This window comes from Ambystoma mexicanum, chromosome 4p (assembly GCF_040938575.1).
Source record: "Ambystoma mexicanum isolate Mex_15411 chromosome 4p, UKY_AmexF1_1, whole genome shotgun sequence".
Lineage (NCBI taxonomy): Eukaryota > Metazoa > Chordata > Amphibia > Caudata > Ambystomatidae > Ambystoma > Ambystoma mexicanum.
The window spans coordinates 381,981,448-382,007,370 of record NC_090927.1 but is presented as its reverse complement, the minus strand read 5'-3'; the positions used below and the strand labels follow the sequence as shown (position 1 = coordinate 382,007,370).

General features: G+C 45.7%; 1 protein-coding gene across 1 annotated transcript in view; it reads left to right on the top strand.

The window, feature by feature from the left end:
- The window catches only part of GEN1 (GEN1 Holliday junction 5' flap endonuclease), a 742,451-nt gene that overhangs the window by 619,007 nt on the left and 97,521 nt on the right, over positions 1 to 25,923 (top strand). The gene's annotated exons all lie outside the window — the stretch shown is intronic.

The window sequence follows — 25,923 nt, the reverse complement described above, 5'->3', positions numbered from 1 at the left end:
GTTTATATAAACCAGGAAGTGGTCCTGCCCATGTTTTTTGTGACCTCTCAATCAGAGGCTGAGCTGACGTTATATGCCTTGGATGTTTATATTGACAAGATAAAACCTTATAGAAAGCATGACAATCTTTGTGACATTTTAATTGTTCTCAGCTGGGCAAGAAGACTTCCTTTCGCTTGGTGGGTCAATGACAGCATTTCTGTATCTTTCAGACTCCAAGGTAAGGTCTCCCGAAGGGTTTAGATGCCCACGTGGTCAGTGTAAAGGCAATGGCTTTGGCTTTCGATAGACCTGTCCTTTGAGAAGTAATTAGCAAAGCGGCCACTTGGGCTTGTCCACAGTTTGTTCTATGCTTTTTAAAAAATGTTAGTAAAATGATTCAGGTAATTCTATTTAATATCTCAGAAAGGGTGGTCTGCTAATCGGACCCCCTTTCAGAAAACTCTATGCCAAAAGCACAGTGACACCTGTGCCCTGCTACGTCAGTCTCCTGAACTGCAGACAGGTTGCATTTAAATCTGCTCATGTGATCCCAAACCATAATAATTATTTCAAACTATCGCCTAGTGGCACGAGAATATTGAAATCTAAGCGATGTCTAGGATTGGTATGGTGTTTTATGGGTCACATAATCATTAAAGCCTCATCTTATTTGTAGCATACACATATCAACACTGTCACCTACACCACCTGTAGAGGGTATGTGTGTATTTCAGTCAAACTGCCTCCTCTGCTCATTCAGCAGGACAAGGAGCAGGAAGTCTGTGCCTTTTTTTGATCCTTTGTGAGGTCTGGTAACACCTCTCCTCAGCCCAGCAAACACTCAGCAGGGGATTCCTGGGAATGAGTTTCAAAGGGCACACCTTAATCAAAAGTACTAGCTTCACTTCAGGGTGTTGCATACCAAAGAGCATTTGAGGTTACACGCTTGGGAAGGGGTGGATTTAGACATCCAAGATGGAGCAGAACAGAATGGAGGAAGGATTCCTCCATCTTGATATTCTGCATGCTTCTCTTTCCTTCTGGTCTCTTACACTTCTGCACAGGAAAGCACTCTGGGTATGTTGCCAGAAGGCACACTTTCTGTGTTACCTGTACAGGGCTTGGACCCCTTAAGTCAGGCAAGCTTTTGTCAAATCCTGGGTGGACTTTTCCTTTATAAGGAAGGGGTCTTCCACTTCTTTGATTTACTTTTGGATCTTCAGGAAAATCAGGAAGAAATTATTTGGACCTCTTGGATTTGATTTTGAATTATTTGTAACGCGCACTGGATGAACTAAATCCTATTTAGGCGCTGATGAAAACAGTAGATCGCTTAAGGTGACCAGGATTAGCAGACTGAGCAACGGCAAGTGTGCCCAGAAGGTCAATTTAAAGTAGTGTGACCCCCAGTCGGTCATTTCAACAGGTGGGTTCTTTAAGGCTTTGCGAAAGGGCATGAACGATTTGAAAGCCTTGATTGCTACTAGCAACCTGTTCCACAATTGGGGCCATACACTTCAAATCTTCGGTCGCCCCTGAAAACACATGCAGACGATGGGACTACTAACAGCAGTTTATCCCCTGAGTACAGCCGATGTAGGGGTAAATATCTGCAGATTTTATTTGATCATCGTGGAGGAGCAAGGTCATTTAGATATTTAAAAATGAGACAAGGACTTTATTTAAAGTAAATTCTGTCTTTTATGCAGAGTCAGTGAAGGAAACGCCTTAATCCTGAAATAGGGGAGGACTTCCTTACTCTGAATACCAGTCTTAATTCAGCATTTTGCGCTCTTTGCAGCCATTGGTATTGCTTGGATGGAATACCTGCAAGAAGGCCATTGCAGTAATCAAGTTGAGAGTTCACCAGGGCTCCTACCACACTGCATGGTCATCCACAGTGACAAACTGGAGTGCCTGTTGCAAAAGACACAGAGTGTAAAACACAGACTGTACCTTGGAACCCATCTCGGGAGGATAGCTCAAGTGCTCCGTGCTCATCTTGGAAGTAATACAACACTAGCCCTACAGGTTCGATACCCGGTTCCGCGTTTAGAAGCATCTAGGTATTAAGCGCGTTATAAATAACCTATCACATCATATCTGGGCTACCGTGCCAGGGTGTGCCTGCTAGATACAGCTGAGGTTCCTCACTTTAGTAGCAAACAGTTCCGTACCCAGAAAGCAAGGTGGGTGGGGATGCCCCGTGGGGTCAAGGCGATGTTTGGGTCCAAACAGTGCTACTTCCGTTTTGTTTGCGTTAAGTTGAAGCCAGTTGGTGGACAACCAGCCACTGTCTCATCCATGCACTGTTTGACCCTTAAAAAGGACTTGTCCACATTACCAATTTTGATGAACACCTGTGTGTCATCAATGTAGGAATTGGAAATTCACCTTATGTCTCCTCATAATGTCCATAAGAGGATGCAAATATAGGTTAGAAAGAAGAGGGGATAATGAGGATCCCTGAGGGACTCTGCAGTTCTGCAGAAGGGGGTCTGAAATTAACCCTCCCATTTTCACCTGTTGTTGCCGGTCAATTAGAAATGAATGAAGCCATTTAATGGCCAATTCTGATATATTTCCATTCTCTCAGAGGCAATTGAGATTGATAAAGTGGTCCAACAGATCAAACGCTGCAGAGAGATCCAACATAATCAGAAGGGATAGTTCCCCGTGATCAGCCACTTCCATGAGATCATCCCAAACATCCAACAGTGCAGTCTCCCAGCTACACTTTGACCGAAATCCAGATTGAATTGTCTCCAGAAGGTGCTCTTTCTCAACAGAATGCTGCAATTGAGATGCAACTATTTTCTCCAACACTTTGCTTGGCCACTGAAGGCTGGCTATTGGGAGATAATTCTGGAGGGTCTCAGTGTTCAGATTAGATTTTTTAGCAGGGGAGTGAGAATAGATCTTTTCAGTTCCAGTGCTGCTGGGCCCCATGCCAGAGATTTATTTATAAATTGGGTCACAAATGGTGCGATCTCAGGAGCCAACAGTATTGCCACAATTGCTGGTAAAGGAAAAAGCACATTGTGGGCTTCAAGTTCTCCAATAGCGACCGAAAAACATCCTCAGATACCACTGAGAATTCAACCGGCAACACTCCAGAAGGCTTTCCGAGTTTGGTAGCCAAGGACAATTCCCTCCCAGCTGTATCAGAATGTGGATTCTGGTGTATGTTGACACTAATTCATTCCTGAATTAGTTGAATTTCTTTCATGGAAGAAAGCATTGAATGCATTAGCCTGTGCTAAGGAGGGTACCAAGGAGGGAAATATGTGTTTCGGCTGGATAAAGTTAGACTTAATAGAGAAAGGTTATCTGGGTTGATTTTTCATGACCGCCTATCTTTCTAACCAGAAAGTCAGGTTTGGCTTTAAGAATTGCATTTTGATATTGTTTCTGTGCTTTTTTAACCATGATACCATGGTTTGGCGTTCTATATTTCCTCCACGTCTGTTCTGTGGCTCTAACTTGCTTACGTAAGGGAGAGAGAGATTCAGGAAAAACCAAGGTTTAGGTGTTGTCACTCTTGTGTAAATACTGTTCATGCAGGAATCGATACTCGTACAGAGTCAGGCGGCCGAAGCAAACACTTGCTCCCAATAAATAGATCCATATTTAGATCACCGCCATTGGAAACGGGAGGCTTCTTTGGAAAGTGAAGTCTTTTCCCGAACGACGGCCAACAACCATCGGGCTCGGGCTTAGCCCTAGCATATACTCCTGCCCAAAGAGGTTTGGGGGTATCTACACCCAACAATTTGACTTCGAAGCATTGCTTATCTCTAAATCAGGATTACATTCTTACAGCCACATTGATCAAAAATACAATCCTGAACTATTTTTCTTGGCAGCATGATTTTTTTAGATCATGTGCAAGTGAAATGATGTGATGGGGAAGAAGGCCCACTCCCCAGTGATGTTCCTGCAACAGAACCCGGTCCAGGATGTTTATTTATTTATGTATTTATTTATTATGGATTGACCTGCCAGAGGAAGATCTGGTGAATTCTGACAATCCCCCCAAATCTAGATTTGTCGTTCGGATTGAATGCAATCTCAGCATTGTTGGAGGTGTCTAGAGTGGCAAAAGACTTTCAGGAGAAAGCCTCTGGGAGAGAGCAGAATGTTGTGGACGACGAAAGGAGGGGAAAGAGCCCCCAGCAATGGGCACAACATTTATAAACAATGACAGCCCTCAATTGTGTTTTGGGTTCCCTCGTGAAGGTCTTTGTAAACATTAAATCCGAGGTCCAACAACATTCGGGATGTCTGTTGGAAATCAAGAAGGACCTGGAAATAAATGGTTATCTCCTTGGTGGCACTAAAATCTGCCGTGAACGATTCAATTAAAGAGACTTTCTCTGAATTATGCAAGGAATCCACAATCCAATGACAAAAACTGTATGCATTAACCTCTAAATGGGAGGATGTGAGGGAAACTATGGGAAATCTGAATCGGAATCTATTGAAAGTCCATAGTGACTTACTCCTAGGACAATGCCGGAGATGCTCTAAGCAGTCTGAGGCTACCTCGGCAAATCAGGAAATGGATGACACTCCACTCTCAATTTCAACTATGGACAAATTTAAATGGCTAGCCCAACTGGTCGAGAATGAAGAGGCTGCCCGGTCCCAGGTTGAACAGCCCTTGGAGAAAGAGGTCTCGACCATAGATATATCAAAAGCTTGTTCCTAAAAAAGATCAAAGAAAAGCAATGGAAAGTCTAAAAGAAAACGACTCCAACCAACCGGTGAAGTTATAGAGCCAGAAATAACAACCAATGTTCTCGAAAAAGATGGCCCTATAGTGAATAAGAAAAAGAACCAATCAGGAGCCACTAATCGACTTATTCGTAACCTCAAATGACAAGTTGACTCTTCAGAGAAAAATAAAAGCAAAAATAAAAAGAAGATTTTAAGGTCTGAAGGGAGGAAGGAACGTAAGACACCTCTAAAAGAAGCTCAGTTGATTTCCCCTGCCCTTAACTCCTCTAAAAATGAGCAAGAAGTAAGAAAGCTTACAGTGGGGGTTCAAACGGATCCGATTAAACCTCCCCTAAGAATAGCTCTCATTTTGATAAAGGTCAAGCCTGCTGTAAAGATTGCTCCAATCTTTCTAAAAACCAAACCAAGAGGGGCATGTAATGACAAGACAATGCATGCTGCAACGGGAGTCCAAACTGATTTGGTTAATTCAGAGGGAGTGGCGCCACATCAACCTGTGGACATAGAATCTAACCACATGAAATCTAAATCCCAGCACGAAAAACCTCTATTTGCAGGGATAGTTCAGAGAGAGAAGAAAGGTGAATAGCGGGGGATTGCATGGAGTAGAAATATGGAGCCGTAAGGGGATCAGAAAATGGAAAAACGTGAGATGGCACCACAGGGTCTGACTTTATATTTATCCCGCTCTACGTCTAACAACAAGGGAAAAGCTCTGCTGAATCGATCAGCGATCCTGGCGGAGATTAATGCTATCCCAAGTTTAAAATACATCACAGCGGCAAACATTGACCTAGTTGGATTTCCATGCTTGCCCAATATTGACATTGCAGAACTTGCATTGAAATCTAGGCTAGGATGGACCTCCATCCTGGGAGCGACTTTGGAGTGGACTCTGAGAGGGTTCTCGATTTCAGATGTCCGGCCAGACGGATATGTTCCAACTTTAACTTCTCAGAGAAACACAGATCAATGCCCTCAATCCAATAAAACGACTAAAGCCTCAAATTCACCATCAACGGTATTGGAGATGGTCCCAGAAGTCTCCCAGATCTTGCATAAACTGGGTGTTGTCACCACCTCCACCTCACTTACCTGTCGGAGGGGGCGCGGTTATGGGTTCCGACGCGCCCCATCCTGGCGCTGTTATCCCCGATACCGGTTGGGGGGTCCGCGGTTGTCCGCGACACCCAGCGCTTCCGGGGTTTCTGTGTCCCGGGGCCTGCGCATGCGCGGAAGTCCGCGTCTTGGTCTTCGCGCATGCGCAGTCCTCGAGGCGCTTGGGAAGCCACAAGCTTGCTTCCCAAGCCTCGTTTCGGACGCGGCAGCACTCGGGGATAACACGGCTTGCGTTCCAAGCCTCCCGAGTGCTGCCGGTCTTATTTAAGGCGCATGATCCTGAAACTCACCGCGTCTCAATGCGGTTTGTTTCACGGATCGTGTCTTCGCTCCTGAAGCCTCGTTGCTTCAGCTCCAGTCCTTGCCAGCTCCAGCTTGCTCTCCTGTCCTCGCCTGCTCCAGCCTGCCCTTCAGTCCTTGCCTGCTCCAGCCTGCCCTTCAGTCCTTGCCTGCTCCAGCCTGCCCTTCAGTCCTCACCTGCTCCAGCCTGCCCTTCAGTCCTTGCCTGCTCCAGCCTTCTCCAGCCTTGTTCTACTGTTGTGCCCGCTACGGTCTTGCTCTTCTACCTTGCCTTCCAAGACCTGCCTGCCTCCTCCAGTCTTTTTGCATCCTCTGGAAACACCACAGCATTCCGTCCGCAATTCTAGCTTCCTACACTGCTCCAACACTGCAAGAACCAGGAAGGTGCACTTTTGTGGCGTTGGGAGCTGGCCCACCTCTAACCCTGTTGACTCTAGGGGAAGGGGTGTGCTGGTTTCTCGCGTTTCATATTCTTCAATCACCTGTCGGACAGCCTGGCGACCTCACCAAGAACAACTACCGGAAGCCCAGGTACTCAGCGCCCAAGAGACGCCATCTTTAACAGGTGTGGTGGACAGCACCTCTAACCAACTCCACGATTAGAACTCTTTCATGGAATTCAAAGGGTTGTCACTCAATCTGTAATAAGGCTATGAGATCCCATATATTTGAGTCTTTTGATTTGATTTTTTTTGCAGGAAACTTGGCTGACAAGATCGTTTGATATAGATGCTTTCTCATCCTATCATCAACTGGCAAGAGCGGGGGAGGTCGGTCGTGCCACTGGGAGTCTGTCTATGATGTGCTGAAATGAGGTTTTTGGGGGTTCAGGTCTACTCCCAAGAGAAGTTCTCAGAGCTGTACGGAGGGAGAATGTGGGGAGAAAGTTTGGTTATTGGTAAACATTTACTGGAACCCAGTCCATTTTCCAATAATTGCTTTTATGCAGAGATTGTGGGATTTATTCATTACATGCACAACACAATATCTGAGGGAAGACATAATAGTTATGGGGGACTTTAATGCTCACTGTGTGGGAGAGGGTCCACTGCAGACTGCCCAAGGAAAGCGAAAGATAGCAGACGGTAAAATGTGGTGTCAATTCATGAATGATTAGGAAATGATGGCCCTAAATGGCAACTCACGTGGAGATATTCTGGCAGCATCAACGTGGAAAAGAGGCTCCTCACATTCTATCATTGATTATGTCTTTGTTACTCGGAATTTGTTTGAAAGTTGCATGCAATTCAGAATAATAGAGGAAAACTTAAGTGATCATGCTATGTTGACTGCAACATTCAAGATTTCTTGGAACTTTAGAAGCTCAAGCCTGACACAGAGTTTGCTATCTATTGCTGTGGCAAATAGGCTGGTGAGATTTGGAAGATGGGGACAAACTCTAAACAACAATCTAGAGAGAACCACTAATGAATGGACTGACCAAGAACATTCCTACCATTCTGACCCAGGCCATTTTGTGGAGCTTCTATGGAAACTTGATACACCGGACCTACGATCCTTAAAAAATAAACAACTTCATATGCATTGTTTTGCTATTCAAATTCTGGAACAGAAGAGGGAAAGGAGAAAGCTCTATGCATTAAAAAAGCCCAAGATAAGTAAACCTCAGCGCTCTCAAGAGACCAGGATAATTAACAATGCGTTTAGGAATTGGATGAGGTCTCAAAGATCTTTGAGGCTACAGAAAGATGGGGAAGATATGCTAATACGATTTCCCCTAATAATTCAATAATAATAATTCAATAATAATAATAACAAGTGTCCTTGATATATAAGAAAACAGCTCAGGATCAGGACTCGATCATACAGAAACAGTCATGGGTTGACCATTTTTGCAAAATCTGAGGCCCCCCTAGATCCTAAGACTATTGTCCACTGACTGGGCCCTCAATTACTCCTTGGAAGAGATTCGGAGACTGATAATTAAATCATCTGTTTCCCGGGCAGCCGGCCCGAATGGACTCTCAACCGCAATTTTAAAATCTAACTCCGGATTATGTGCCAGGGTGTTAAAGGCATTATTTGATGAAGTAATAAAAACAGGAAGAATCCCAGACTCGTGGCAAAGCTCCGTGATCATTCCCATCTATAAGCACGGTGATCGTTAGGCAGCTGCAAATTACCGTCCAATATCCTTATTGGACACCGACAAAGTCTTTGCGGGTTGGGTACTTGAAGATCTAGAAGATTGGGCCAAAGCCAACCGAATTATCAGAAAATTCCAAACAGGATTTCGGAGAGGCCTTTCCATCTCAGTCAATAATCTGGTCCTTTGCGGTTTAAGTTCAGGAGTACTGCCAAGGGGGAGGCCCTTTGTTCTGGGCCTGGGTGTATTTATCCCAGGCCTTTGACACAATAAACAGAGATCGTCTACGGGGTAGATTGAAGAGCTGGGGAGTTCCGGAAAACCTTTTGGCAATCCTGATAGAACTTCATTATAATACAACTCTTCGTGTTAGACTCTCCAGAGCTGGGAATCAATCACAAGTAGTTAATATACAGAGAGGTGTTCGTCAAGGTTGTCTGCTGGCCCCTTTTCTATTTAATTTATACTTGTCTGATCTGTACAGGTGGTTACTAACATTGTTACTGGCAAGTCCCAAGATTGGAGAGACTAGGATATACTGGCTAGATTATGCCGACAATATTGTTATTCTTGATTACACACACATTGGCCTGCAAATGCTGGCCAATGCTCTGGGTGAATATGCAAAACGTAATGGTCTCAAAATAAGCTCAGAAAAAGCCAGAATAATGGCATTGAAACATCCACAGGTAAAGACGGAATACTTTATTGGGCAATTGACAGTCAAGCTATTATTTTAGTAAATGAAATTACGTATTTGGGCTCTAAGATTAGTGCATGTCCATCTAAAATAGAGTTAACTAACAATCTCAACACAGAGATAGTAAAATTACGATCGCAAATTATTAAGATCCACATCAAATTCTGTAAATTTTCCACCCTTCCCATTATAAAGTACTATATTGGAAAAGTGGTACCGACTCTGTTATTTAGCCATGAGTGCAATATTCAAAGTTTTGGAATTAACTGGGAAACTATTGAGGCCAAACTATGGAAAAGAATTTTGAATCTTCCAAACTCGGTCCCTATGGCTTTTATCCGGTATGAGTTGGGGTTAACTTCTCTCTTATCCTGGATGTTATGGAGATGGGTCTTGCTCTATAGATTAATTGTAGAACCACCATTGGACTCCCTATATGTAGATGTTTCTTTCCAGCTAATGAAGGGTGATGATACATTTTTAAAATCCTTAAATCTAGATGTATCGAAATTCTCGCTAAAGCAGACTAGGACCTAGATACTCTGATCCAAAATCCCCTAAAATCCGAAAAATGTATGTAGAGATGGGACTGGATTCGAACGATAGACAAAGTGAGAGCAGCCACACTTTCCCCGTATTTGTCAATTTGTGATCAACCCAGATCGCCACCCACCTATCTAAGAAATTTACCTGACCCGAGGATTAGAGCGACTGTTCTTAGACTCAAACTAAATATTCTACCTTCGCTGGAAATCTTACACATCAGAGATGGTGCTGCTTATCCTAGCGACACTTGCAAGGAGTGTGAGATGAATACAAAACACTCAACCAAACATCTGTTATCGGTATGTCCAGGGACAAGGGAATTGAGGTGGGGTAGATTGCATACATTTGTTCACAAAGTTGAATGTTTGGATTCTGGTATGTTATGGGAAAGAATGGTCTCTGGAAACAAAGTGTTTTTGACTGTAGAAGTTGTAAAGATTCTGAAAGCCTTAAATCTAGTTGACGGGGACGTTACTTCTAAGAACTCCTAAAGATTGAAATGTGAAATATCTAGATTGATCTTAATCCTTTTAAATGAATCATTTTAATGTACTGAATCATGATATTAATATTCTTTTGCTGTTCATTTTGTTAACTTGTTTGATTCAAGACATTTTTCTGTCTTAATTGTAAATTTTGTGTAAAAAGTCAATTTCTTTTTGGCTGCATCACAATAAAAAAAAATACTGTTCATGTCTTCTACTCCCTTACAAAAATGTTCATTGCAACGGAAAGAGGAGTTTAAAGTACCCAATGCGCTTTCTATCTCTATCCTGTATATTTTATCCACGTCTCTGACCCTATGTGATTGAAGGAGGGAGATGTCATTGGAAACTGTAGCCCCCCTCACGAGGTGACTGATCGTAAACATCCTCGCAGAATTATCTGACCAAGAGACAGGCATGGTGCTGATCAGATTGATATTGCATGTCAAAGCAGTGCTTATGATTGTGAGACTGGGGACACTGTCAGAGGTTTCAGATTGTGATTACCTAAAATGCCCCATACCTCCCTAGAATCCGGAATGGAGGAGTCATCCAACCAAATATTAGTCTCCAAGACATATTTTTCTGTGTTTACTCCCTGTCTCAGTCAAAAATAAGTGCAGTTGGTCAGCAAAACTTACCAAAAGTTCTCTGCCAATTAGGTGAAAATAGTGTTCCAAGACAGAGGTAAGCTCTTCTCCTTACTCATCCCTAGGGCACATTGGGAATGAACTGCTTCAGGAGAAATACCTGCCTCTCCCTGCCTGCTGCCTTGGTACACAGGCTGCTCACTGGATGTGAGGTGAAGGACTCCTGCAGGTGCTAGCTAGCCTCCCTCTGTTGGAAGTGTGGACGGCAAGGACCTGCATTTTACAACGTCAAACCAAATTCTTTGACTTCATTTGAACACTTTCAAACCACTAGGATCTGCGGTATCGCGTTTGACAGTTATTCGAACCGCTGTTGTTACTTCTTGAACCAATTTGCTACTGCACCACACCAACTTAGTACGTCACTTGCTCCAGCTGAAAAAAGAAGCTTGCTACTGAATATGCTTTTGAAGCGCCACATCTTGAACACTGCTTCAAAACACCAAAATCTAAGTCTTCAACCCTACCCCGGTTCTCCCATCAACCCCCATTGTTCAAATACTGCATCAAAATGCAGGGAGCTTAATCTTGAACCTAACTTGATGCTGGCTTCTCATCTGGATTACTGCGACTCGCCACATCAGAACCAGTTTCAACCCTCTCGTGCAAGCAATGTTGAGCAGTCTAGTTCGACCCTGTCAAGCCATTCAAAGACTTTAATCAATTCGGTTGTGAGGCCCCATTCCCTTGATACATTTTTAGGGCTTAGTGACCGGTTAAAGCCCTTGTTGCGCCTTTTCCCTGAAGGAAAGTGTCTGCAAATCACAAAGGCTTCCATCACAAAGCCTCTGGTTGAGCTCCTCTTCCCGAGCAGTGTGGCTCTCATTATTCTATATAAGTGGCTGCAAATCCACCATCAGTGGCGGGGGTGGTGGTGACAACTTATTAAAATAGTTTTCGATCATATTCAGGCCATCTGTACATGGCCTACTAGCATAGTTGCTCGATCTCTTTATGATTAAGGCCTGCTTTCCTGCAGCAGACAAGAGGCTATATTTAAGCCGGCTACATTGCAAAGACTGTACAAGGATCCTTACATACACAAACCACTCTCCAAAATGCAGGTCAGATGTCATAGAGGGTGGGGACGGCCTTCCAGGGTCAAGGTTCAAAGAGGGTTGTTCAGAGTTTCTGTTCAGAGGCCAAAGAGGATCAGGAAATGACTTGAGGGATTAAGGTCAACAGGGCTCAGGGCAAGAACCTCTGCGTTGGGGGTCAGGGTTAAAAGGGTTCAGGGCATTGGCTTCCAAGGCTAGAGTTCAGTAGTTGCTTGGGGCAAGGACTTTCAGACATCAAGAAGTCAAAAAGTGGGATAGAGCTATGCAGGGCTCATCGGAGAGGACCCGGAGTGGTCACTCCTCAGGCAGATAGTACAAGAGCCCAGCTGATATCACATCAAGGGGGCAAGACGTCCGGATCAGGAGACTGTTAGTACAGTTTTTCTAAAGTCCTACCAAGACTTTATAAAAACCTTATCTGAGGCAGTACATAAACTCCTCTCTTAGTATAAGGCTGTACCACCTGAAAATGTGGTAGCATGAACAGAGCAACCAGGCTTATATTAGGATGGAGAGAGGGATGTATCTTAGTATAAAGAAATTGTAGCTTACATATGGTCCAAAGAAACCATGATTTGTATTGTAAAAATAGTTATTTTTTTTTAAATACAAGTAGACCAAGATAATTCTTGGGTAAGTAAGTTCTATAATATCATATAAACACAATCATTAAAAACAACTCAATACCTATGGTATGCAAACCAAGGTACAACCTTATTTAGAGGAGCAAGAAGCAAGTCAAGGATAGTAATTTACTATTCTTGGGGAATGCGACCAGGTTAGATATACTTTTAGAATATAATCAGTATTTCAAGGGTTGTAGACCCTGTCAGTCATGCATTGACACTCGGTTATGAAATCACATAAAAAACCAAACCTGTTACAAATCTACTCCTTGCAGCATTACTTTTTAGAACTCAGTTCAGAGCTAGTAAAAGAACTCAGAAATGTTCTGCTTTAAGCTACTCAATGATAAGTATAAATACTCAATAACTATTTTAGAATGCACTAAGCAAATTGAGGAAGCACAACCCATGGTTACAAGTTTAGATGAGCAGCCGCTAATCCAGGGGATTAAGACCTATATACTTTGTAAAGGAGCTTCCAGCTACTTACAGGTAGATATAAACCCTAAGACTGTTTTAGAATCTGTATAAAGCAGACCAGGGAAAGCCAAACCCAAGGTTACACTTGAAGAAAGAGACAGTGTATTTTAAGGCAGGTAGACCCTATTGGTAAGCTTTTACACTCATTCATTTAAGCAGTGATGAAAAACAGTACCAACACTTATTACTTTGTAGAAGTGGGAAAGCCCCATTCAAAGTTAACTTATACACGTTTTAGAGGGGCAGAATGCAACTCAAAAGTAAGCATAAACTTAATGACACTTTATAACTTCTTTCACAGATATACAGTTACCACACTAACTTCTTTAGCAAGTAAGTACTTTTACACACTTTATACTTTCAAGGCAGAATCCTTTTCATATCCAGTTCTTCCCTAGACTATAGGTTGCGAGAGGTGTCGTGTTTCGCAGCCCCAAAACATAAAATGACAGCCACGGACTGTGAAACGGGGTCCGTTCTCCATTTCCGTGGCGGCTATAATAAACAAAGGAAACGGCTGCCATGGAATGGGAGAAGGGACTACGTTTAGTCACTTCCCCCTTTCAGTGGTGCACTGAAGAAAAAAGAAAAAGGAAGATGGGTGCTAGGGACACGCTTCAACGTGTGCAGGTTTACCATACGGTAAGGCTCTCAAACGCACCAATCAGAGCATTTGTTACATTTCTTAAACGTGCCCTGGGTACTAATGAGACATAGAATGGAATTTGAAACTGGTTTTATTTCCGGTGTTCAAGAGAAAAGTGTTCAGCTGCAACTCAAACATTAAGCGACATATCTACAAAGCAAACACATGCCTGATTGCTCCACTTAGGGATATAATGAAAATCAGTCTGTCAATAGCCTCAACGTCCAGCTCTCACGACCCGGCAATCCACTGGCTTGTCCAGTGTGCATAGTCTGAACCCTTGAGGGGTGCATGATTTATATTCCTTTGAGGCTGGCGTGTAGTTTCGTTTTGCGACTCTAACTCCGCCCCTAATGCCTTTACTTGGGGATGCACCATCTTGAAATCTTACCATCGGTGTAAGCGCAAAGGGGGTATTCTGTAGCTGAAAAGCCCATCATTCTCTCCTGGCTGTTAAGTTTGTGGATTTCCTTGGCCATGAACATGTTTACTTGGGTGCAGAGTCAGCACTGGGTGATCACCCCTCTGCAAGTCTCTGGTTGATGCAATGGCACTTTCCACGACTATTCCACGAGTTTGTTTCTGTACCTCTGCTGGCAAGCGTAACTTAATTAAAGGCACCATGTTGTCTCGGCCCTAGCGCCAAGTACCTGCCAAGCTCTCAGATGGTTCCTCCCCATGCTGCTCTCAGGCCCCACATCACATAGTGGGTGGTTACAGCTGGCAAGGCAGGTGCTTTGTCACATATGGACCAAGATTGCTGGAACCTAACTAATGCATAAATAATGTGCGTGCCCAACTGTGGGGATCTATGGCCCTAACTAAACAGATTTGAATGCATCTCCTAGTCTACTTGCATACAGCTTATGTTAAGCTGTGAAAGACTCGTAATGTCCTAGGTAGCCAGTTATATTCTCCCATACCTGTCCATTCTTAACCAACCAAAGCGGCCCAGACTGCAATAGTGGTGTACAACTCTGCAGTAAATGAATGGCCACATGGCAGTATTTAAATGTGTGGGTGTGTGTGGGGTAGTGAATGTGGTAGCGTATGCCTCTTTGTGCTTGATTGAATCTAATAACCCCAACACCCCTATCAAAGGAGTACTTATCAATGCCAGATCATTGACGGCACACACCCTAGACATTGCTGACCACATCATCTCTAATCAGCTTGACTTCCTGGCTACATACTGCAGCTGGACCCACACTATCCCTAGCCATCCCAGAGAGTTACACCATCACTAGGCTTGATAGAGAAACTTCTAAAGGTGGTGGAGTCACAATTATCTCCAAGACTCACCTAGGACTAAGAGCATTGCCCTTTCCCATCAGAGGAACTAGTATCCCTGAAGCTCCCACTCTGAGATACGCACCGTAAAATTCACCTCTTATACAGGCCTCTAGGTCCTGTTCTGACCTTTTGAAGAAGATATCTTACAACTCCTTTCTACTAATACAAAACCTAGTTCACAAATCTTCCGTCTTGGCGACTTCAACCTAGGCTTCTTAGATGCCAATGATAACACTGCCATCACCATTGGCTCATCTATAGCAGAACTAGGGCTTTCTCATCGTATAACCAAACCCACACATAAACGAGGCAGAATCCTGGATTGGATTGCTGACCTCAACTGTGAGACACACATCCTCTGGAACTCACCATGTGCCTGCACAGACCACTACTTTGTCTCATTTACCCTACAGTCTAGACTGTCCTAAACCGGCCTACTGCCATAGCACCACTGGCACTAACTAGGAAGAAAAAAAAACATTACAACAGAGAATTTACTTCCTCTTGTACGACCTATCATTAATTACCCAACTACCAACATGGACCCCTCAACATTTGCAGACCTTTACAATTCAACACTTATCTAAGCCGTTGCCACCTTAGCTCCTCTGAAATGGTGTAAAGCTAAGCCTCAAACTCACTTATTTATTTATTAGGATTTATAGAGCGCACAGCAGCCCAGAGGAATCGTGGCGCTGTTACAAGGAGACTTGCTGGTTACATATGGAAGCAAACTTAGTTACAGGTGGTTACATAGGCACATGTATTTGGTTGTGGGACCTTAATTCTTGGTTTACCCCCAAGTCTCAAAATTCTATATAATAACAAAAGAAAAGCAGAAACAGCCTGGAAAAACCATCCTTCTGCTACCACAAAGACCTATATGCTAAAATGGCCAGTTGCTACAAGTTTGCCATCCTCCAAGCTAAAAGTGACACATATAACCGAATTACTAATGCCAAATCCGGCACTAGAGAGCTGGTCACTATCCTTAGAGAGCTTGAGTCACCTAAACCTGCTCTAAAGATAAGTTTGAGGGGATTGTGTCCTCTGACGTATTCCACATCTATGACGGGTAATGTCCACAGCTGTGCTGCTTGGGAAATTTTTCGGCAGAGGGCGTCCTGCATCGATGTCATCAATCCGTTGTCCCTCGAGGGCCTCCGTCGCGGGTCGACGTCACCGGATGTTATTTATAGGACGCACGGTGCCCATAGCCTCTGTCCGTTTTTTTCCGCAAACGTGTTTGCTTCGGTATCTCGGCGCGCTCGTTTCTTTCTTCTTCTACCACCCCGAAGTCGGGCTTTAAAAAACGTCGGGACTGTGGTTCGAAGATGTCCATCAGGGACCTGCACGACATCTGCCTTTTGGTGCCTCAGCGATAGCCACGCCACGACGACTGCGAGGATTGCCAGTTCCCGACGTCTAAGGCCTTGTGGGAACGGAAGGGGAAATTGAAGGTAGGTAGGGTGTCTAAGCCCCTTAAATCGAAGTCCGCTGGGCTTTCGATCGAGTCATCACTCGAGGGGCAACTGTGTCAGTGAAAATCCATGGGTCTTGGTCTAGGAGTGGTTCCCGCCATTCCTCTGCCTCATCGAGGCATTCTAGGAAGCGCAGTCACCGGTCGCCTTTCCCGTCCTCGTCGGAGGACGACTCCTCGAGGCGGTTGACTTGTCCCACCAGGTCTTCGTCACCGGCCGAATGGGATGCATTCCACCAGCAGATGATAGCGATTTTTGAGTTGCAAGGCACAGTTGCAGCCGCGCCTTCGAAAGGAGCTGGCGGGCAACAGACTCGGTCCACCACTCGCACGCCTTTGGGCTCGGGCGTTTGGCGCAATCATCGGGAGCCGTCAAGGTCCCGCTCGAACAAGGGAGATTGCCATAGCCGTGCCAGGTCCTGGTCCTTGACACCATCGAGACCGTCAGAACCTGTGAAGCCATCCAAGAAGGCGTCAACGCCATCGGCGCATGTCCGTTGAGGGGCTCTCTCAAGACTCCGACCTCGAAGAAGTCGTCATCGCCTATTGGCGCCGTGTCCGTGGAGGGACACTCTTGGGGCTCCGTCCTCGAAGAAGTCTTCGATGCCGTTGGTGCCTCGGTCGACACTGATTCCTTCGGCGCCCTTGACGCCCTTTGTGGAGGATTTGACGGGGTGCCCCTGAGGGCTGTGGAACCTCCGAGGAAGGCTACAAGTAAGTCTTTGAGGCCTGTTTTTGAGCCCTTTTCTGTTCCTCCTACTAGATTGGAGTTTTTCCAACCTTTACAGGATATTTCAGAGGTTGAGGAACTGTCTGATGAGGAGATGCCTGTGCCTCCTGATGTCCCTGATGACCTTTTGTCTGGGCATAGTCAGATGGAGGAACTCCGTCAGTCATTGCATGACGCTAGTGGCCTTGACACCTCTCTGGAGGTGGAGTTTGGCCGACCTGAGCCTGGGGCTCATGCGGATTCCTCCTATCGGCGTCCCATGTCAAGGGTGACAGAATACTTGAAGTGGTCTGCGCCACCTGTTCATTTTACTCAGGATGATTTGATGGACATCCTGGATCAAGGTCCGCCCACTGTCCCGGTGTTGCCGTTTCACATGGCTTTGCAAAGGAGGGTGGCGGCGGCTTGGACTGCTCCGGAGAGTGTAACGGCAGTTAATAAGTCGCTTCCGAAGAAATACTGCCCATCCAGTAGTGATCCCTGCTACTTATCGACGCACCCTACTCCAGAGAGTTTGGTGATGCTGGCCGCTACGACCACCTCGAAGCAGGCTGCGTACCCTACCATCCCTCTTGATAGGGACGATAAGCGATTTGATGGTTGGGCGAAGAAGGTATTTTCGGCTGGGGGTATGGCGTTGAAGTCGGCCAACTCCACTTGTGCCTTAGCAAGATTTACACACACTCTGTGGAACTGTGCGTCTTTGGCGGCTGAGCATATTCCCGAAGGGGAAGAAAGGGATGGTTTTCTAGCCCTCGTGCAAGACGGCAAGGATTCCATGTGCGAATCCCTGCAGTCGGGTCAGCCGGTCCATGGCTGCGCGCACCGTGATAAGCAGGTTTGCGTGGTTGCGGCAGTCAGGGTTTGCTCCTGATGTGCAATCCTGTCTTCTGAACATGCCCTTTGAAGGTGTTCATCTGTTTGGCAGCAAGGCTGACGAGAGCCTTGAGAGGTTGCAGACGTCCAAAGCTGCAGCAAAGTCTTTGAGTGCTGAAAATCCATGAGTTCTCGGTCTAGGAGTGGTTCCCGCCATTCCTCTGCCTCATCTAGGCATTCTAGGAAGCGCAGTCACCGGCCGCCTTCCCCGTCCTCGGAGGACGACTCCTCGAGGCGATTGACTTGTCCCACCAGGTCTTCGTCACCGGCCGAATTGGATGCATTCCGCCAGCAGATGATAGTCAACCTCCGCCTTTTCGTCCTAGGGGACAGCAATGGAGGGGACGTTCCTTTCGGTATTACTCTTCCTTTGGTAGATCGAGAGGAGCTGCCAGTCAAAGGGGCCACTGTAGGAGTACCCGGGGTGGAAAGCAAGGTACTCAGGGTGCCAAAGCCGCTCGGGCAGTTGCCTCTTTGCCGTCAGGCACTGCCGCAGCCGCGTCCGCTCAGTCATGAGGCTATGTCCCATGGTTCGCCGGTTGGGGGCAGACTTGCGCAGCATCTTGGAGAATGGCGTGCCATTACTTCAGATGTGTTGGTTCTGGAGATCATAGCCCACGGCTACTGTCTTCCCTTCCGGCAGAGGTCTCACGACAATCCACCGGGGAAGCTCTGTGCAGGAAATCCTGTCCCTGCTGGAGAAAGATGCCATACAACTGGTGCCTGTAGCGGAGAGGAACCAGGGATGGTATTCCCCTTATTTTTTTATCCCGAAAAAAGACGGGGGATTGACACCCATCACGGACTTGGGTTCGTTGAACAAGCTCCTCAGGAAGGACAAGTTCAAGATGGTAACTCTTTCTCAAGTCCTCCAGGCCCTTCAACTTCAGGATTGGTTGGTGTCTCTAGACCTCAAGGATGCTTACTTACATGTGCCGATTCATCCCAAGCACAGGAAGTATCTGAGGTGCGCGGTTGGCAACTCGCATTTACAGTTTCGGGTCCTGTCGTTCGGATTGACCTCCACCCCGAGGGTCTTCACCAAGCTGATGGTGGTGGTGGCAGCGTATCTCAGGAAAGGGGGGATTCACATCTACCCCTACCTGGATGATTGGTTGATCAGGGCGCGCTCTCCCGAGCAAGCCCTGGATCATCTGTCCGTCACCTGCCACTCCCTTCACAAGCTGGGCTTCTCCCTCAAATTAAAGAAATCATATTTGACACCTACCCAGCGGCTCCAATACATCGGAGCAGTGCTCGGCAAATCCCTGGGGCACTGTTCGCCTCCCCAGGTGAGTGCTCATCACAATGTGTAGATGGTGGACAAGTTTCAACGTGCCCAGAGTCGCCCGGCGTTCGAGTTCTTGAGGTTGCTCAGCCTCATGGCATCCTGCATTTTCCTGGTGCCAGAGGCCAGGCTGCAGATGAGATCCCTGCAGTGGGCTCTCAAGATGCAGTGGTCGCAGTTCTCCGGCAGGATGTCTGATCCTGTTCAGATTCCGACCTCTGTCGCCCAGGATCTTCTATGGTGGGCCGACGAAGGCAATTTGATGAAGGGAGCGCCATTTTGGCAACCATGGCCGGAGGTGATGATCGTGACGGAAAACCCTCACAGGTTGGGGCGCTCATGCCAACGAGTTGACAGCAAGCGGACGTTGGTCTCCGTCGAAGTCCAGACTCCACATCAATCTGGTAGAGCTGAGGGCCGTCAGGCTAGTCCGGAAGGCTTTTGTGCCGCCTGTGCGTGGGAAGAATGTCCTGATTGTGACAGACAATACTGTGGCCATCCACTACCTCAACAAAAAGGGGGGGCGGGGTCACTCCCGTTGTGCAGGGAGGCGATGCAGCTCTGGTTCTGGGCCAACCAGCAGGAAATTTCGATCTCGGCAGTTCATCTGGCTGGAGACGAAAACGCGGCGGTGGACACTCTGAGCAGGCAGAGCACGGTCTCTCACGAGTGAGAGCTGGCTCTGGAAGTTCTTTTGGAGCTCTTTGCCCTTTGGGGAACCCCACAAGTGGATCTCTTCGCCACCAGTGTCAACCGGAATTTCCCCCAAGAGGAGCCTTTGGGGACGTGTTCGTAGTGGAGTGGTCCTTCCCACTGCTGTATGCGTTTCCTCCAGTCCCCGTCATTCAGCAAGTGTTGCGGAGGTTACAGAGGTTCGGTTCCTGAATGATCCTCATTGCTCCAGCATGGGCCCGGAGGGCGTGGTACCCGGACCTTCTAGACATGTCCATCTGCCCTCCACGCCGTCTTCCCTACCGAGAAGATCTGCTCTCACAGGAAGGGGGTCGGGTTCTCCATCCAGAGGTCAAGTCTCTCAGCCTTCATGCTTGGTATCTGAAAGGTTGAGGTATAAGGATTGGGACCTCCCCGAAGACGTGATGGAGGTGTTGCTTTCGGCCAGAAGACCCGCAACGAAATCCCTGTACCGTTGCCATTGGAGAAAGTTCTGTGACTGGTGCAGGGTACGGAATGTGGATCCTTTCCAATCTTCCATTCCTTTGATTTTGTCTTTTTTGCTTTATTTAGCCCAGAAGAGCGTGCAAGTGAGTACCATCAGGGGTTACCTGGCGGCGCTGTATATTTAAGCGCTCGTCTGAGGAATGCTCTTATTTTAAGATTCCTTTGATTTCCCAATTTCTAAAAGGGCTAACTAATGTGTTTCCACCGTCGCCTTTCCAGGTGCCGGGATGGAATTTGAATTTGGTTTTAAAGTTCCTAATGGGAGCTCTGTTTGAGCCCTTACATTCTTGTCTGTTTCGACTGTTGTCCTTTAAAACTGTGTTTTCAGTTGCGGTTACTTCCGCACGCAGAGTGAGTGAATTGCAGGCACTTTTCGCCAAGCCACCCTTTACTGTTTTCCATAAGGACAGGGTTGTCCTGCCGGTACGGCCTTCTTTTCTTCCGAAGGTTGTGTCTGAATTCTATTTGAGCCAGAAGGTGATTCTTCTGGCGTTTTATCCTCCCCCAAATCCTGGTAAGGAAGAGGAGAGGCTCCATAGGTTGGATCCTAGGAGAGCTTTGAGTTTCTATCTCTCACGGATGTCCCGGGTCACAGTGGACAATCAGCTCTTTGTTGGTTATGCTGGAAGGTGCTTGGGTCAGGCTGTTTCCAAACAGACCTTGTCCAGATGGATCATTTTGACGATCTCTTAGTGTTACTGTTTGGCGGGAAAGGACCCTCCAGTAGGCTTACGGGCTCACTCTACTAGGGGTGTGGCTGCCTCCACTGCTCTACAGAGGGGCGTTCCTATTTGCAATATTTGCAAAGCAGCCGCATGGGCCTCTGTCCATACTTTTGTGAGACAGTTTTCCTTGGATTCCATCCATGGGCAGGATTTGGCCTTGAGTCTGTCATAGATGTGGAATACGTCGGAGGACACAATCCCCTCGAAGAACAAGTTAATTACCATATCTGGTAACGTTCTTTCGATGGGATGTTTCTCCGACGTATTCCACATCGCCCTTCCAGCCTGCCCCTCTACTGAATTTCCTATGCGATTGCAGCTCACATTTCCGCAAGGCTTTCTGCAGTCATACTGGCAGGAGATTGGGGCCACACGTTCTGGGGAAAAAACTATAACTGAGGCTACGGGTATCGTGCGTCCTATATATAAAATCCGGTGATGTCGACCCTCAACGGAGGCCCTCGAGGGACAACGGATCGACGCCATTGACGCAGGACGCCCTCCGCCGACAATTTTCCAAAGCAGCACAGCTGTGGACATTAGCTGTCATAGATGTGGAATACGTTGGAGGAACAGCCCATCGAAAGAACGTTATCAGATATAGTAAGTAACTTGTTCACCTTGTGCACTAAGATTCAAGAACCACTACTAGATAAAATATCGATGCTTTAATCCAAAATTGAAAAGAAAAAAATCCAGTATCGCCTCCGAACTTGCCCCTCCTAAGCTTGATCCTTCTACTACCAAACTTGGTAGCCCATTTAACTTTACCCCTCTGTCTATAAAAGAGGTTGAAAACATAATTTCAAGCCTTAAACCTTCTCGTTGTCAGGGTGACATTTGCCCAGCTAACATCATTAAAGATGCAGCAAAAGAACTTGCACCATACATCGCCACCTTTTTATAAACGCCTCATTTGAAATGAGCACGGTCCCATCAACTTAAAGGATGCCTGGGTACCTCTGTTGCTCAAAAAACATAACCTTGACCCCGATATCCCTAAAAATTACAGACCTATTACCACTATGCCATTTTTGCTGAACATTCTAGATAAGGCTGCTTATTTACAAATACAAGCACATCTAGAAACCAAAAACCTCCTAGGCCTGCAACAATCTGGGTTCTGACCTAGACATGGCACCAAAACTGCATTATTAGACCTGAAAACTCAACTAGATGAACAAAAATACAAAGGTATTATATTATTCCTTCTGCTGTTAGATTTATCAGCCGCCTTTGGCCTCGTCAGCCATGAAGTTCTTTGCAACCACGTACAATCTTTCCTTAACAGTAGAACAATGCAAGTCTTCTACCCTACAGCATGGGCAGATCCAGTGTAAAACCTGATAGTATGGAGAAGCCTGGTTTGTTATCATTACAGAATCATTACCCATTATTAGAGAATCATTACCCATTTAGGGATCCAGTTATCCATCATTGCATCCTATTTAGTTATCCATCATACATTCTGATTAGTTTTGATTAGTATTGACATGAAGTAGTAACATTAGACTATCCACATTATTCTGCCACTTTGTATGCATTTGCAAAGAGCTATAGAATGAGGCCTGTTATATTTGAAGTGCCATGTAGAGACACGTTATATTTGTAGAGATATGGTGTTATGTATTGTGTGCATTGTAGAGACACACACATTGAGAGTGCACTTAGAATATGCATTGAGCTATGAGTATAGTGCTTGGTATGAATGAATGTGTTAGGCACTACATTCGAAGAATAGAGAAAGCATAAAGCCATTCCAATGAGACACACAGAAGCGCCGCTGAGTGCGAAGATTGTTATGAGTTACAGTGTACAAGTATGCGAAACAGTTTGCTTGGCAGACAGATAACATGACATTTGTCCAAGAGGGAGAAGGTATTGTGCTTTATCAGCCTGGCTGGTGCTTCACACACAGAGAGAAGGTGGGCGTAGGCAGCGTCATGGAGGAAGAGCTGTGTAGGCAGAGACATGCAAGGAGGATAGAGGGATTTGAATGGAGAAATATGAGGAGATGGTGTTTGGTAAGGCAGGCAGAAGATAGATATGGTATAGATATGTAGAAAATGTCACAATGCCCAGAACATGCAGTGATTGAAAAGTAAAGTACATGCATCACAGACATTTAGGCACTGCTCATATTTAGAGGTGCTGATAGACAGAAAGAGAGGCATTTTAGCAGAGAGAGAGAACAAGGGTAGCCATGGATATGTATACGTCATTGAACAGTATAATGCAAGGTGAGGCTCTGAGATTTGAGGTGGTTGCTGCTCTCTGCTGGTCTGCTCTATGGGATGTAGTTGGAGATGTAGTTCTGACATCGAGGGAGCTGACACTGAGATGGAAGAGAGATGTTTGGCGGTGGCATAGGAGAGACTTTGGATGACTCTGAGAGAGAGGAAGCATTGGGGAAGCATTCTGAGCAAAGCTGATGTGATCTGGCAGGAATCTGGCAGAGAGAGGCCTGGCCCTGACTGACTGACTGGCTGTTTGAGTTAGCGGCAGAGGAGAGACAGAGCGACACAAAGAGAAAAAGGGGAGTATTGCTGAATAAGACACTTACATGGGGAATTAGAACAGACACTGACACAGAGCTATAGATGGGTTAATCGGACAGGGGTTGTCTTAGAGACAGAGAGTGAAGTATGGTGTGGAATGGAGAGGAATGGTGTGGCTATGAGATCGCTTGCATTAGAAGCCTGTAAGGCTTATAGTAATTTTGTTGCATGGTAGATTTGCACCAAATATAAAAGGTGCAAATTCGAGATTTGCATTATAGTAGTGTTTCCATCATGCATAGCTATGTATGAATAAGTGTTTCTATTGTTGAATCGATTCATGTGTTTTCTTTGTGTCTTATATTAGTGTGTCCATTGGAGTAAGATAGGAGTAATCTAGGAGTAACACAGTGCACAAAGGCTCTTAGATACAAGAGTGGGGGGGCCTAGTGATCCACACCACCCTAGGAGATTGTCTAAGACTGATGCATGGTCGCCCACTAGAGGCTAGGCCAGAGGTAGATTTTTATCACATTCTCGCACCAGCACCAGTAATATGTGGAGTCCCACAAGGGTCTTGCGTATCCCCAATGTTGTACACTATTTTTACTAAGCCTTTGTTCGATTATTTGGACCACTTGAGTGTCACCTACACTGATTATGCAGATGACACCCAAGTCCTCATTCTAATCACTGGGAACTACGACCTGGACTTAAAACTACTAAACAAAATATACCTCATCATTCAGGCATGGATGGCCACTCACGGACCAACTTCTTACAAGCTCCCAAGCCAAACTCTACAAACTTGACAAAGGATACAAATCCTTTAATATGTGACGGCATTAACATCTGTCTGCAAGGAAGTCAAGACATTAGGATTCTATCTTGACTCAACCTTAACCTCCGCTACTGCCTACACTTGCAAGCTCATAAATGCTAGTAGGCCTTTCCTTTCAACAACAAGCTACTTCACTCTAGCTAGAGCACTTATTCTATCTAAAATGGAGTACTGTAACACACTTTACATAGGTACCAATAAGCGAAACCTGAGCAAACTTCAAGTATTGCAAAACAATGCGCTTATATCTGCCCATAACATACCAAGGTCACACCAAATATCAGAAACTAGAGGTAATGCAAGCTGGCTTGCAGTCAAGAATAGAATCGCCTTTAAAACTCTGCCACTGACTCAAAAGTGCCTGTCTAATTCAGCGCCGAAATATCTGTTGGATAGATTCACCAAAAACCAATCAGACCGGCCTACCAGAGCTGCTTAACTACATTGCCTTAGAGTCCCGAGATTTAACTTCTACAAATCTGGGAGTAGTAGCTTCCCTGTCCTAGCCTCCAAATTATGGAACTCCTTACCGACAGCTCTAAGAGCAGAACCTTCATTCTCCCTATTCAGGACTCATGTAAAAAATTGGCTCACCTCTCAGGAGAGCCAATACATTTCGTATCCTCCTGATGAATTCCAGTTTGTCCCTACCGTATTATATCCATAACTATATTGTTAATAATGTATCCACACTCACTCTACTGTAAATTGCTTGCTTGCTGTTTACTTTGATGTATCGCTCTGTATATATCTGCTATGTCTTCTACTTCCGTATTCATGTATTATCTTGTATCTTGTTATTATTCTGTGACCTTGTTATATATCTTAAGCAATGTGCCCAGTTACACAAGGGTTGGGCGCGCTATACAAATAAACAATTTGTGTGTGTGTGTGTGTGTGTGTGTGTGTGTGTGTGTTACTTTTTTTTGGTAACTTCTGTTTATTGAAAGTTTTTTCACAGAAACAGCATTCAACATGGTACAGAGCGCAATCATGTGTACTTTCTCCATCCCCTATCCCAATCTTCCCCCAAGCTCTGCCCCATACTTCAGCAGTCCTGATTCGAGGTCTTGCAATGATCTTGTATTGTCTATTGTGGCATAAGTCGGTTGGCTCGATGCTGAGTCCATGCTCCTTTAAACCAAAAACCCCATCACCATCCCTGCCCTCCCCATATCTAACAACGCCAAACCCAACTATAACTATTTTGGAATCCAGGGTGGTCCTTATGATGAGTGTACGTGGCACGGATGATGTATGGGTGTGTTCATGTACCAGGTGCCGTGGTGGATTTAAGGTAGGGGATGAGCTAGAGATAGATATCTATATGTACATATGGGACCTACCAGCTTTCGGCCGGCATGTTTGGGGCTGCATGCTCGTGGGATGGATGCATCGTCTCAGTGTTAACGATCGCCCCCGTGTGGGATGAGCCTATTTGGGAGGGGGCAAAGAGGTCCCAGACTTTGCGTGCGAGTTCCGCCTTGGCCGGATTCGTTGTTCTTTGTGCGCTGCACTCTAGAGAACATATCTTACATAGGAAGGCGTTCAGTTGTAGTTCAGTGGGCGGTGCT